We start from the raw sequence: 12970 nt of genomic DNA on the forward strand, positions 1-12970 counted from the left end.
TCTTGAGGGGGTCCTAACATTATTCAGAATATCAACAAATGGTTGACCTTTGTGGTATCACTTTATTTGGATAGTCTGCGTACAGATAGTTTACAGATTATTTGTTGCATGTTAACAGCTTGGTAGTTGAGATTCAACAGTTCAACTGTTTTTCTTATTTATTTTTTTTTTTTTAGGATATTTTTTGGGCAGTTTTGCCTATAATTGATAGGAAAGTCAAGTGTGAAAGGGAGAGAGAGAGAGAGAGAGAGAGAGAGAGAGAGAGAGAGGGAATGACATGCAGCAAAGGGCCACAGGCTGGGGTCGAACCCGGGCTGCAAATTAAGTGTTATGCTTTTTATTTCTGATACTAAAAAAAAAATGTTTGTAGTACCCTCAAAATACCTCTATTAACTGCATGTGTGGCGGTTCGAAGAAGCTCAAAATCAATTATGATATCAATGTGTTTTGTAGAACAACATGCAACAAAGATTTATTTTTAGTAAGTAACCGTCAAAGTTCTGCGTTCCTGGTCAACCTGCTCTTTTCTGCATGACCAGTCACTCAGCCCTCAGTCGGTAATTCTCCATCCACTAAGGTTTCCCGCACCTCCCTGCCACTCCTACCTGCCTACCAATTACCTGTCGACTCATTTCCTGCTCCTGCCTGCCCACTACACCCACCTCATCAAGGTGACTCAGTTCCCCTGTTCCTTGTTACTCGCAGCCAGTACATACATACCTTGGCCTCACAGACATTCGTTGCCAGATTGTTCTTCGCCACTCATGCAAGACTCTCCAGCACTTTATTCCGGACTGATTTCTGTTCGCTGACCCTGCCTGCCTCTGACCTGCCTGCTTCATCTGATCCCTGATAAATGCATCAACCTTCTGCCCCTGACCACAAGACCTACTTCTGCATCCTTGGTTCTTGTTCATCTGTGGCTGCTTGGCATTTCCATCCAATGACAACAAGTGTTCCAGTCAGCTTACCTATGGTTTCCTGTGGTCCTATGAGTACTGCTGTACCTGCTGGCTTCTTGATCCTTCACCTAGCCTCAATCTACCTTCTGCCTCCTCCCTTCTGGTTCTTCTACATGGTCTGAGTACTTACCTGGTTACGGATCTTATGCCTTCTCGACTACGTCCCCTGCCTGCTCCTCCACGGTACTGTTGCCTGCTGTTGAACTGAACTGTGTTTGTTGCTGGGCTACCACCCCTGTTCACTTGCCTGCCTCTCGGCCCAGTTCGACTTGCCAGACTAGCTGGGCTGCCAAGGACTTTGTGGAGAGATTTTGCTGGAGTGTTTGACCGTATTGTGTGCTGTTTACTAGCCCTGCTCTGTACCTGCTGAGTAATCACAGTAAACATCATCACCAGCTGTTCCCGGTCTCTGTTGTGCTGCTTTTGGGTCCAAATACCAGCCGTAACAGTCACAGCTTGTTGTATAGTATAGTATAAAACCAGCTCTGTATAGTATAAAATTCCTACTGAACTTCATTCATGTAAAACTTAAAGGTAGCAAGACATTTTCATGTCTTTCTCAACTTTTATTTTGAAGGTATAATGCAGTCCAAGGGTCAGAATCATGTGTAAGTGTACGACCGCTTCCAGCAAGTTACTGCAGTCATGGCAAACTTCTATGTAAGACACTTTCAAGCTGTTTTATTTTGAAGGCTCACATTAATACAAGGAGGGTTTTGAAACTTTTAACAGGTACAACTTTGCGGAGAATCAGGCAGAAAGGGCAGACACTACATGACACAACATGATCTGACCTTTATAATGTGCTTCCACCTTTCAGCCGAACAGAAAACCAACATTTCTCGTGTCTCTTCTCATTCTCGTCAGTGTAGTTCTTAAATCACTGTGTTCGGTCTCAAGGTCCCTCGCTACTAAATTTAAAGTGAATCATCTGTTAATGTGTGACCGCCATCTGTGCCACATCATTTCATGCCTGCGCCACTAGTATGTTTGTAATTTTCACGCTCTTTGTAGGGCTGACGTATGACCTGGAGATCAGCTGTCGCCCTAGCAACCGGGCAGACAGACGGAGAGGACAGAGTGTTTGATAGACAGACAGATGGAAAATTTAAAGGAAGGTTCAAAACTATTTATTTGGTTCGTCTGTTTGGTAGAGCCTCCTGATTCACTCGGTCATGGTCAGGTGACGTCAAATACGCACCTCTCTGACCAAAAGCAGGAAGTTCTGGTTACCTGGTCACTACCATTTTCTAAAGTTCTGACTTAACCTTTGCACTGTGCCCTAGAACATTCTGAACATAGCCAAAAAATAAGAAAATACAGGCAGATAGCTGAGTCTCTGCAGATGATTACACCACCACCCACTGAGAGGGGGTCATGTTTGATGAAAGGGATTGCTTTTGTATGAGTCCATAGCACTGGTTCCCAACCTGGGGGTCCTGACCTCCACTAGGTGTTGAGAAAACTTCACAGGGGGCCCCAGTTCTTCTTGACTTAAAGGTGTGTAAGAAAACTTTTAAAAAGATGTATAGGCCTATGTCTCATTATTTAATTAATTTCTGTGGAGAAAACTAAGTGAAATTGTTATTTTCTAAAGTTTGGATTATTATTAAAGATTGCAACTTAACAGAAGTCACAGGACAAGGACACAGTGAAGAGCTGAACACAAGCTAGATTCACAATGCCTTCACACTCTGCTCAATAGCCTTGTTTTGCATCAGTAAAGTTTGCAGTTAAAGCCACCAAAGAGCTAACAGTACAATGGCCAAGTGTCAAGGAGATGAAAACACTGAATTTCTGTTGCAGTATTCGCTATTTGCTTTAACTGTACAGTTTATCACTTGTTCTGTACTCTTATTATTATGCATTAAATATAGTAAGATATATCCATAACATATGTCACTTAGTCAGGGGTCATCAGTTTACTCAATGATTTAAAAAAGGGTCCCTTAAGAAAAAAAGGTTGGGAACCACTGGTCTTCACATTGTTTTTTTTTTTTGTTACAAAAATCCTGCATAGTCTACCTTTAAATGAAAACTGTGGTGTGTTGAACTCTGTGTTGTACTGCACAAGTGTGCTGCCATTAAATACAGCAGGATTTAGTCACTGCTGATTGGGTAACACCTCTGACACAGCCACCAAACAAGTAGAGCCAGTTGCTCACTGTTTCACAGAGTTTTAAGGAAACATGATGTTCAACCCAGTAATTAAACATCACCATAGTTTAGTTTTATGATTTAAAATGATCAATTATTTTGCATTAAATGCTAACTGGGAACATTAATAGTCATAATGATGTATAGACTTTAAAATAAACAAAAACGATAAAAACATCTATTACAGGCTTGTTAATGCTCAATGTTAGATACATGGATGCATACAAATCTTTCTGTATGTACTTTGCTTTCATTTTGTCTGTATTTGTGCATGTTTTCTGAAAGCTCGGGGATACAGACGAAATGAAGCAGTACCACCAGGAAACTCATGGGGGCAGTGGAGCATAGTTCAAGCGAGACGTGACTGTAGGACTCTCTAAGACATTTTGAAAATGCCGGAACAGAAGAAATCAGTGATAGAGTGAAAAGAATTCTCCATCCACATGTTGTGATGTATTTAACAGCCTCATAGACCACCACCGTCTACAAGGCTTTTTCTCTTCAGTGCCATCTAGTGGATCTATGTATGGCACCATAAAGGATACGTGTATGAGGGCAGTGATGGTTACAGCGTTTGAAATTAACATTTTTGTATGTAAAGGGAGTACAAATGAAACTCAAGCAGGAGGTTGCGGTTCTTCCATTAGGTACGGCACATATTAAGGCGCTCTCAACCTCCCATGAGTAGGTAGTAGGTACTTGTTAATCTACCTTAGAAGTGTCTTAAAATTAGGATGCTTTTATGAAACACTTCTTTAGCTTAAGAGGGTTTGTATGATGAATTTTACAATCTTTTTAACCTCAAGATGCTTTTGGGAGACAGGGCCCTGGATGAAAAAAAGCCCAAGTTATTCTGTCTCCGACACCATGAACAGTTAAACAAGTATTACTGTAATAAACATTAATGGTTGTGAGACAGTGTGAAGGCCACAATGTGAGTTTAAAGAATAGCAGGCATTCCATCAATTTGTCTTTGTTGCCCTTTAGAGTACTCATTAAGTCTGCTGTTACACTGCAGCCATGGATCCTCGGAGGAGAAACCTGGTCCAGTCCTTCAACCCCATAATTAGCCTTTTTTCTCTAAAAGATCTGCTCCTTTGGTCGGAAATACTCCACCGTGATTGGCCCTTGGCCCTCGTTACATATGGTCAGTTGCTGTAATCATGACTCCTGCAGTGATTCGATGTGTGTGTGCTGTTGTACACAGATCAGCAATAACATGAGTGTTTGATGTTCACCTGTAGCCTTGTAGTGTGTGTGCGTGTGTGTGCGTGTGTCTCACCTGGAAAAACAAAAACACACCGTGCCCCTTTGCTGACATGTCGGTAGCCATGGAAACAACACTTCTCACTTCCCTGTTCTTCTCCCCTCAGACGATTAGAGTGTGAATAAACCTCCTTCTCTCCCTTTCTTTCTCTCCCTTACACACACTCACACACACACACACACACTTAACACGTCATGAATTTTGTAAGGTGCGAACGGCCCAGTGGTCATAAAGATGACAGAAGGATTATTATAGAACGAACAGCTGAACACATACGTAGCTATCATCACGTCGCTATCATCACCTGTCAAAATTAAGTCAGCATCCTGAGGCTCATCTTATATGCAGAGCAGTACAACTATATAATGTGAGATTATGGCGGCCTTTGTTATCGTACAACAAAATATTTTTATACCTCCATGACAGCGGTGATGCACATATGTACATCTCCATCTCGTGAATGTGATATCTCAGGAACACCTTGAGGGAACTATTTCTAATATGGTACAAATGCCCACTTAAACATGCATTTCGCCATAGTTCAAGAAAACTTTGTAATTATGACAAAAATTCACACACATGACTAACAGGATAAAATTATGAATCAAAGACATTTTATATCTAAAAGGTCAAAGGTCACCTTCACTGTGACATCATAATGTTCTGCAAAAACACATCTCTGGCTTTTATTCAATGTTAAATCTCAGGAACAGAAGGGGAAACATCTGGTCAGATACTGAATTGGTGACACTAATTGTGGGTGCCCACCTTGAAACTGTGGTGACTATAAGGAACTTCTGGGCTGCCAGGTTGAAGATGTGTGTTCAGCATCCATGTTTTGCTAAAACATACACTTAGTCCAAATCCCATTTCTTATTCTTACCCCTACCCTTCCTTTCTTAGTACACCTTTGGCCCTTGGAACAGAGTCATAAGAGGTAGTGGTTGAAATTTTCCCCAATGAAATGGCGCAACTCTGAAAGACCCTAATATGTCATCAGTAAATTCTATTTGCATTTATGGAAATACATTCAACTATGGCAATGATGGTATCGTCATAATGACATTTGCCATTTATCTGATGGAGACTGAAAAGCATGGATGCTCGCGGTTTGTTCACAACTTAGTTTCGTGCTATTAATCGACAAGTCATCAAATAAAAACAACACTGTTCATTACCAGGCCACCAGCAGTGCTCTGTAGGCTAATGTTTGCAACCTGTGCTCTTACCCTGCCAGTCTGCACTGATATTAGAGGAGCATTAACAAGTGCAGCAACTTTGCTGCTGGACTTTAGTTAAATTTCGGGCATCATATGCCATCAGAGTCGGGGATGCAACATGAAATGTGTCAGAATGTGGGACTATTGTACTCAGATCAGCAATAACAGTGTAACATTAGCTGGCTAGCTAGTTAACTACCAAAACATCAGCGTACTACTAACGTGTAAGATGTGTATGGAGACAAGGCTGTTCATTCCCATAGGAAGCTTTGTGATATCAGATGCGCCTGTGAAACCCCTCCCCTCCATAATATTTCGGTCCGGAATTTGCCTTGAGTACGTTTAAAAAAAAATGTAACCTCTGCGGTGGATTTCAGAAAGACAGTATGACAGTGTGCTAGCTTAGCTAACGGGCTGCTAACTGGCTAGCAGGCTATTTTCTTCAATTCAGTTGCCTGTGTTGATCGTTAACTGAGTTTATATGATAAAAAAGAACTTGTTTATCTAGTTTTAACACATTGTGAATCTGAGTAATGTTATTCTGCTAAAATGTAGTTATACATTATAAACAGTCATATTGCTATTATGACTCGTTCAGCTGTCCATATGTCTTTGTCATTAAATATTTCACAAATCATGCCATGTACCTGCAACAGGTCCTGTTTCTGTCCTGGCAATGTTACAAGCACATATTCCAAACTACTGGATGGCGAAGAACAGACAAGGTAGTTTCTGTCAGGTTTCTATCCACCCTCAAAGAAAAGCACTTCCTTGTGTTGGACACTAGAGGCATGAAAGAGAGGAGGGGGAGGAGAGGTTGCAGACAAAGAGAAAGTTAAGTGGAAAATGGAGGTGTTGGGGCAGCAATTATGATAGAGAAGCAATATTGCAGGCCAGATCTGTCAGCCATTATATTGCCATTCTTCATGAGAAACTTCATAGTGCACTGTATTGAACACATTGATTTCTTTGGAGGGCTTGTTTATAACAATTCTTGTTCCAAGCAACACTGAGCAGACTGAGATGTAACCTTACAAAAACAAAGGTCATGAGTGGAGTTGAGTGATGGAGGCCGTTACAAGCAGTAGACCACTTTATCTACAGCTACATGACATGGAGAATGTTTTTAGTTTCATTTTACAGCAAACAAGGTGAAAGCAAAAGACAGTAAAAGCCACATTTGGTTTAATTTTGGAGACAGGTGGTTAGTGATGATTACAGCATTCAGTAGACTACAAAAATAATTTATTTTCATGTAAACAGATGGCTCTTTTTAACCTGTTCAGAACACAATTATGTTCCAGACACAAAATATAGTGTGATGATGGATTTCTTCTCTAAATGCACTCTTGATTAGGAAACTGTTGTTTTTTCTGTCCATTCCACCGCCTAATAGTAAAAATTACAATACATTTTTACAGAATTTAAAAAAGCATGAGTTTATCTATTTTTCAGAATGGTTCATTCACAACAGTCAATAAAATGATGCCTTAAAACACATTGCATATGTATTTTGTGATGAATTTGTCACCCCTACCAGGGTTTTTCCTGACTCAAAATGAGGCTGAGGTGGCACCATCCTGGTCACGTGCACACATGCTGAACATATGTATGCAACAGTGTTATTTAGGAAGATTGAGAAGGTAAAGTAGCAGTAGTAGCATTACATTAATCTGGAGTCATGTTTCTTTCCACCCAGCTAATGTTAGTCCTCTCCTTTTAGCTTCATTTTGGTCACCACCAGCTACTGAAGGAAATATCTTTAGCTGCTAAAGTGTCATGTGTCAGTTCAAAGGAGGACCCAAATGCAGACCAACAGACTGTCTGAGTTTTCACAAAAAGCGAGCTTTAATGTAGTTGATTGAAAACATCTAGTACAGCCAGGCAACTCAACGTCTAAATGAAAGCAGAGCAAAAACCAAACTGAAAACCAACCACACAAAAACATGATGAACAGGAACGACCACAGGATCAACACAGTTGACCTGACAAAGAACAAAGCGAAACACACAGGTATATATACACAGAAAACTAATCGCAGGAACGAGACACAGCTGGAGTAGGAAGACACGGGCAAAAGGAGAGAAATGGAGATTGGCTAACAAGGGTGTGGAGGGGAACACTAGGGTGGAGCAAACAAGACTAATACAGAACAGGAGTGAAGGGAAGACTCTGGGAACAGGGAAGGACTAATGAGACAGGTGTGACAGAAAACAGGCAGGAAAACACACAAAGACAGGAAGTAAAACCAGGAGAGAAAATACAAAATAAAACAGGATCAGATTAAATATGAGTCCATAACATAAAACACAAACAGAAAACTCAGGATCATGACATAAAGGCTCCACTGTGTTCACCAGCTAGTCACTAACTTTGGCTGTCTGCTGTTTGGTGCCGGGCAGGTAGTGTTCAGTGGGTTATTAGAGCTTTCCAGATGCAGCAGGCACCTGATGACAGCAGTAGGAATGAACCAAAACAAAAGAGGCTAAAGTGCTTCATAAAGAGCATTACAGCACATGCAACCTGACCCCAAGTCTTGGATTTGTCCAGCAGGAGCTGAATATATGTATGCAACAGTGTTGTGTAGGAAGCTTGAGATGGTAAAGTAGCAGCAGTAGTAGCATTACATTAATTTGGAGTCATGTTTCTGTTCACCTGGCAAATGTTAGTCCTCTCCTTTTAGCTCTGCTTTGGTCTCCACCATCTACTGAGGAAAATATCTGGCTCTTTAGCTGCTAAATGTTGACTTTGTCTTTCTGCCATTTGGTGACAGGCAGATAGTGCGCGGTGGGTTTATCAGTGCTTTCCAGATGTAGCACGCACCTGACAACAGCAGTAAGAATCAACAAAAACAGTAAAGTAGCCGCAAAAGCAAAACAGTGAGCTGAAAGAGGCTAAAACGCTTTATAGAGAGCATAAGAGCGCAAATAGCATAACCACAACGTCCTGGATTGGATTGCAGCCTTGGGACCTTTGTTGCGTTTCATACCTTTCTCTCTTGCCCTGTTTCCAGTCTACTTTGTCGTCTGTCAAATAAAGGTGAAAATGCAATACATAAATAAAATGTAACTTGTCATTAAGCTGAGGGAAATGCCGGAGTATGGGCTCATTAATGCGAGCGACTCCTGTCATATTACCTGTAATTTGGTCTTTTGCCAATATGACAATGTGAATTAGCGCAGCTTTAAAGACTGATAAATCTGGGGTGCAGTATCCCTTTAAACAAAGTTTACTTTCCGCCTGCTTATCCAGTCTGAACAATTTGTTTTGATTTGAGAAGGACAGATGAAAGAAATCGCTCCATGTCAAGCACTTCTGACATCAATTTAGCACACTGCAATCACTGCATTACATAAGACGCCTTGGTAGGCAAACAGGCACAGCCAGTATTCAGAATGAGAGAGTACATTGTTTAAAAATGAACACGACTTCATGTGAAAGCAGAGAATGTTCAGACTGATTTAAAATAGAGACTCTGTACTTACATGCACAGTCACATCAGTCAAGGTGTGGGGAATTAAATTGCTGTTATATGGAGCGTATTTATTGAGATCAGTTTGAAGACAATTGTGGGGTTTTTTTTCAATTGTTCGGCGTGCAAAGCAATCTCCTCTATAACCTGCCGCTCTGTTTAACAGCTTGTTTCCAGGTAATTGAATGGTACACTGTGTTGGCTATCAACGAAAGTGTGCTGCATTTATGAATGTGTTTGTGTTTATAAATTATTAATTTTATGCCTTTATAATCACCACTTACTACCAACACACAGGCACAACCATGTGGCACACACACCTGATGGATGTCTGAGTGGAGCTTCAGCGTCTACCTCCATTGCAGTCCTAATTCTCCCACTGATCATTAATAATTCAGGGTATTTGAACATTTTATGAAACTCCAATGCTGCTCTGGGCCTGTTTAAATCCAGCAGGAAAACAGACTGTGACCAGGGCTCCACACTGAGGAGAAGGAGTTTGGAGCCAACAAACAGAGTCCTCAGTGTCTCAGATTTTAGCATGACTCATCCGGTTAAAATCAAGATTACTTTAAAACACAGTGGGATAAAAAGGTTATTTGGTTAATTCAGCTCGTTTTAAAGTAGAAAATTTAAGCATCACTATTTACCGACGTTGGCTGGCTTCACTGCTCCGCTCTCAAATCAGATTTAATTGAATGTAGACATGCTAGAGGCGCTGTCTTCTCTGCTAATCTACTTTTCAATAAATATGCGTTCTGCTCTACTGCTTTTCATTCCTGCGTCTTGTTCCACCTGCCGTGCTCATGTGTTAACAAACCCAGTTGGGCCGTCTGATGAATATGTTCTCGATGGTGATACGAGAAAATATATTTTTATTATATAAGACTTTTGGACACATTTTCCACTCATGCTGTCGTCAGTTGGAGCAACAGTGGCAGGGGTTGCAGGGCGGAGCGCAGGAAAATGAGACTGAAATCCCAACTGGGAAATTGTCATGGAGGCTGCATTAGCAGAGGATGCAAAGCAAAGCAAGCTGCTCCTGATGAAAGCAGAGGGGGGAGATTAGGGAATTATCTTTTCTCTTTACTTGAGTAATTGGTTTCTGTTGAGGCCCAGTTGTAAGTCCAAAAACAAAAGCATGGATGCATTCCACTCCTTATTCTATATTTTACTGCTGTTACAAATGATCGAGTGACTATTCATCAGCTGCTGAATTCCACTGATCTTCTGCGTATAAGCAGGTGTGTGTAGGTGCTCACAGTGTTAATTGCCTTTGGTTGAAAAATCCATACATTCACTAGCTACACGTTAAGGAGCATGGAGATTGCTTATTTTATTTTCCGTGGAAGAGTGTGAGCTAAAAAGTTTTGAGAAGTGATACAGAAACACAAATCAGCACACAAATGTGAAAGTCAGTAGCTATAAATAAGTTGCTGATGATCCATAGAGAATGAGAGGCTCTGGTAAATGCATTTTTAATAAAAATAAGTTTGAAGACCTTGTAAGAAGCCACAATGTCAAGAGAAAAAATAGAATCTTAGAGGAATAGTTCAACATTGTGGAAAATATGAATATTATTCAACTTTCTTGCAAGAGTTAGGGTCTTGGCTAAAAGACGATTTAACGTTCTTGTTCTCTTGTTCTCTTGGAGGGGCTCGGGATTCCAAGATGGGCAGGAAGCCCTACACGGGGGAGATGTGTGTTGATTTTTCATTTAGAAGATAACCTTCACTTTGAACTTGATTTATTGACTTCAGTACATTACTAGAACTAGAGCTAGGCAATATATAGATATTAGGGTGGGTGACTCAGAGGTAGAGCAGGTTGTCCACCAATCGGAAAATCAGATACCTCCAATGGCTGTTCCATCGGTGTGTGAGTGCGTGTGAATGGTTACGGAGTAGCATAGTTGCATGTTAGCCACGGCCACCAGTGTGTGAATGTGTGTGTGAATGGGTGAATGTAACACGAAGTGTAAAAAGCGCTTTGAGTGGTCGGAAGACTAGAAAGGCGCTATACAAGTGCAGTCCATTTACCATTTACCATTAAGTTGATATCATAATATGAGGCTAGATATCAGATTTCAGATATTGTGATATTGTAAGTGTTGTCTTTTCCTGGTTTTAAAGGCTGCATTACAATAAAGTGATGTAAATCTCTGAACTTATCAGATGTCACATAGATCACTGAATCCCTCCTACAGGTGTAGAGATGCAGGATTACTCATGTTAAGTCAATAAACTACAGAAGCTAGAGTGGTAGAGTTTCAGTATTAGTTGTGCAACATTAAAAAAGAAGAATTGTTACTGAAGATAACAAGCTCAATGGTGAGAAGAGGATTGTTTTCCCATACATCACAACATAACCGGAAACAGCTCTTCATAAAATCAAGTTATACCGCAAGTTTCAACGAAAAGCCGAGCCCCAGTGAAATGCCAAGTCCCTAGCTGAGTATGGGGGTACACATTTTGACAAACAAACCGTCTTGATTAGATGCCGCATCTGGTTGCCCCTGATTCTGCGAAGTGGATAACTTTTATTGAAGTTCTTTGGATTTGAAACCCCTTAACGCCCTGACACACCAAGCCAATGGTTTGCCGTCGGCCAAATGTGGACCGTTGGTGAGTCCTGCCCATTTGGCCTTGTCTGTGCTAGTCGGCTTTTTTTCCACCAATTCAGCAAGTTGAACTGGCATTAGTGACTGTGAAGCCCGTCAGTGAAGGAAATCACTCTGATTGCCAGTTCATCTCAGCACATGAGAAGAGAAACAGAAGTGAGGAAAGTAAACAAAGTAAGATTGTTTTTTAGCCATTGAGCTCTTTAGCAGGAACGTATCCTGGTGGTTTCTGTAACTGTTCACTGGTGTACAGAAAATATAGTTTATTCTTTCATCATCAGGTTCTGTTGATGGTATGCTAACTGGCTAACTAGCATCAAGACAGTCTTCTGGTTTCCCTTTTTGAATGACATTGTGCAACTTTTTTAGCTAAAACACGGCGATGTCAGGAGACACAGCAGGAGGCATTCATCACCACTAATTCTCTGCAGTTGGTTTGGTGTGTCTGGGACTTTAAAGCCCACTAGGTCATCCACAACTCCAAACCTACTTTAGCTAGTTCTAAGCTGCAACCTATATAAATGTTTGAACTTCTGTCAGTATGGACATGCTACACTTCGCTCACTCATTTAGATTCTTCACGACTCAGTCGTTTAGTTTATTTTACAGAAACCATGAGCACCAAAGTATAATTTATTCAGAGATGTAGTTATCTTTAGCCTAAATGAAAACATTGTTATGAAGGTTTCTGCCCACACAGCTCTCACGTAAAGCACAATAGTAAAGGAGTATTGTGGGTTCTTCTGAGACTTTGACAAGGTGTACCATCTGTGTGCTGCAGTTCTTCAGCCTTGAGTCATCATCAGTCTTGTCAACTCACAATGGAGGAGAAACAAAAGGAGATTTTCAATGGCTCTACTTTCACTTCCGTGAATCGCAGGGCATGACGTGACTGAAATAAAGGCTACTTTAAACACACAGCAATGTTCTTCCGAATGTGCTATTCCAGGGTCCCAGTTTCCACGTGCAGTGAAAACAATGAACCTGTGACTCATCCAGAGATGCTTTATTTAATTACAATATGCTGGTTGAATTGGTATCTTTTGGGTACAGAGGCCCCAATGAGCCCTGAGTGAAATTAACAAGCACGGTAATGGTTATGACTGAAATGTTATGGTTATGACCGTCCGTAAATGTGGCTTTATTAGGTCAGTAAATTATCTTTGGCAGAACTATTATCCAAATAGGTTTTAATGGGAAACTGTAAAATGAGAAATTCAGATAATGTAGGTAACAGTGCCTATGTGTCCTGTTTGCCCCAAACCTCTCTGA

The 12970-nt window shown here is 40.9% G+C and overlaps 1 protein-coding gene across 2 annotated transcripts in view; it reads left to right on the forward strand.

The window, feature by feature from the left end:
- The window catches only part of LOC125882846 (proton myo-inositol cotransporter-like), a 113075-nt gene that overhangs the window by 27503 nt on the left and 72602 nt on the right, over window positions 1-12970 (forward strand). The gene's annotated exons all lie outside the window — the stretch shown is intronic.

This window comes from Epinephelus fuscoguttatus, linkage group LG22 (genome assembly GCF_011397635.1).
Source record: "Epinephelus fuscoguttatus linkage group LG22, E.fuscoguttatus.final_Chr_v1".
Lineage (NCBI taxonomy): Eukaryota > Metazoa > Chordata > Actinopteri > Perciformes > Serranidae > Epinephelus > Epinephelus fuscoguttatus.